The sequence below is a fragment of the Moschus berezovskii genome, chromosome 19 (assembly GCF_049115385.1).
Source record: "Moschus berezovskii isolate FMDL1 chromosome 19, NW_MosBer_1.0, whole genome shotgun sequence".
Lineage (NCBI taxonomy): Eukaryota > Metazoa > Chordata > Mammalia > Artiodactyla > Moschidae > Moschus > Moschus berezovskii.
This window is the reverse complement of record NC_142478.1, coordinates 55,349,619-55,352,372: the sequence shown is the minus strand read 5'-3', so window position 1 is coordinate 55,352,372 and position 2,754 is coordinate 55,349,619.

The window sequence follows — 2,754 nt, the reverse complement described above, 5'->3', positions numbered from 1 at the left end:
CATAAGTTTCTGGGGGTTAATTCCACCCATAGGAAATATCTAGTGGTCCTATTTTGGTACACCAAGCAGAGTAAATCTCATGCTCTTCTGATTACCTGCATTATCACTCAAGTGGGTCATTCAGTATGTCTTTCTTCCTGTTCTCTATATTATGTTCAGGTCTTAAATCCTGCACAGAAACAGCAAAGATTTGAGAGATTTCCCAGTTTGGCTTAAATGCCTGCAGTTCTGGGTCAGTGACTTCATCTCTCTGAGTTGAAGTTCTTTAGAAAAGAATTTGGTTGAAGGAAGGGTGGAGCCCGGAGCACTTGTTTTCAGCTGGTGTTTGCAGAACACTTTTTTTTTTTAAACTTAGGTGAAAAGTTTATTCAGGGTGGTGAGTGGAGGATGGGGGGTGTGGGGAGGAATGCAGTTGGGTGGGTGAGGGAAACATTAAAGGAGACTAAATCTTCCAACCTACTCTCCAGGGCAGCTCTTGTTCCACCCTGGAAGGCAACAATACACTCCACAAGGAGCTGTTGAAAGAATGAAGTGAATTTAGCTCAGTGCCTAGCAGGGGATGCTAAATGTTTGCTTTAAGATACTATGAGTGTGGTGGTGATCATGTTGAAATGTACATGAATAGCGAATATAATATTGTATACGAAGAACTAACATAGTGTTGTAGGTCGGTTATACTTCAAAAACAAACAGGAACCTCCTTGGTGGTCCAGTGGCTAAGACCCGAGCTTCCAATGCAGTGGGCCTGGGTTTGATCCCCAGAGAACTAGGTCCCACATGCTGCAGCTAAGAGTTTGCATGCTGCAACTAAAGACCTCGCATGCCACAACTAAGACCAGGGGCAGCCAAATAAGTATATAAAATTTAAAAAATAAACATTAAAAAAGCAAACTCATAGAAAAAGAGATCAGACTTATGGTTACCAGAGGTGAGGAATCAGGGTGGGCGAATTGAATGGAAGCAGTCAAAATGCACATATTTCCACTTATTATTAATTAACATAAATTAGTACTAGGGGTGCCTGTTATATCTGAAGGTTATTAAAAGAGTAATTCCTAGGAATTCTCATCACCAGGAAAAATGTTTTTTCTGTTTCTTTTATTTTGTATCCATATGAGATGATGAATGTTCACTAAACTTACTGTGATAATCATTTCATGATGGACATAAATCAGATCATTATGCTGTACACCTTGAACTTATATAGTGCTGTGGGTCAGTTATATCTCAATAAAACTGGAAAAAGAAAAAAAACCACCTTGCATCAGTGTGAAACTTATATAGAAATCTCTAGTATCGTAGTTCATGTTGTCCTCCAGATCTTCAGCTTGGTTGGTAAAGCCTTTTACTATTTAATTATCTTGTATATAATTAAATTTTGATCATATATTTAAAATTTGGCAGTCATGGAGATAACTTTTCAGATGACCCTCCAAGAGGCCATCAAGCATATGAAAAGATGAGCTCAATATGAATTGCAGGGGGCACAGGTTCGATCCTTGTCTGGGGAAATGAGATCCCTCATGTTGCACAGCCCTCCCCTCAACCTCCTCGGAAAAGATGCTTGACATCATAAAGAAATGCAAATAAAAACTACAAGGAAATATCACCTTGCATCTATGAGAACAGCTATTATTTAAAAATACACACTCATACAAAAAGTAGAAAATAAGAAGTGTCGGCCAGGACATGGAGAAATTGGAACTCTTAGGCTAGTGGGAACATAAAATGGTGCAACCACTGCAGAAAACAGTACGGAAGTTCCTGAAAAAACTAAAAATATTTAGAATAACCTTATGATCCAGTCATTCCACTTCAGGGTGTGAATGCGTGCTCAGTCGTGTCTGATTCTTTGTGACCGCATGGACTGTAGCCCATCAGGCTCCTCTGTCCATGGGATTCTCCAGGCAAGATTACTTGAGTGGGTTGCTATTTCCTACTCCAGGGGATCTTCCCTACACAGGGATTGAACCTGACTCTCTTGAGTCTCCTACATTGGCAGGCAGATTCTTTACCACCACGCCACCTAGTACACAGCCTAATTAGAGATAGAGAGAAAACTGACCCCAAAGGACTCAAAATATGTTTGTTAAAGCAAACATTTCAGCTGGTTTTCCTTCTTTGAAGAGTTAATAGAAATGTGTCAAAGGAATATTACCAAGGAGCTAAAGGGGCTCCTTTCCTCTCCTCCTCACAATTAAATCAGGTCAAGAGATTTGTATTCAAAAGGATAAGACAGTATCATCTCAGAAACAACTTTCTAAGAACCTAAAAAAGAAACTTTATTAGCACTCTAACCAACAACCCCACCGGCATGTCACCTCCTGTCAGTTCCCCTTTAGTTGTGAGACTTGATTGTTTTCACCTTTGCATCTAATGACTGCTGTGCCTTAGAGTACCCGGGACACATGGATCTATAGCCTGTGATAACAGCCTACTCTACAAAATGCACTTCACCTTGTAGGAACAGATATGCACCAAAACTTGGGTCATCATTTAAGTGAACAAATTCACTCCCAACATTTAAAAGCTCAACTCTATTTTTCCCATTCATTAAAAAGTTAACATTAACTTTCCTCCTACCATTTATTCCTATGGCATAGGCGATTTAAAAGGATAGAAAAGTACATATTCCAAAATAGTTGAAAGCAGAATATAGAAGAAATATTTGTACAACCACGTTGTACATGCATGCATGATAAGTTGCTCAGTTGTGTCTGACTCTTTGTGAACCCATGGACTGTAGCCTGCCAG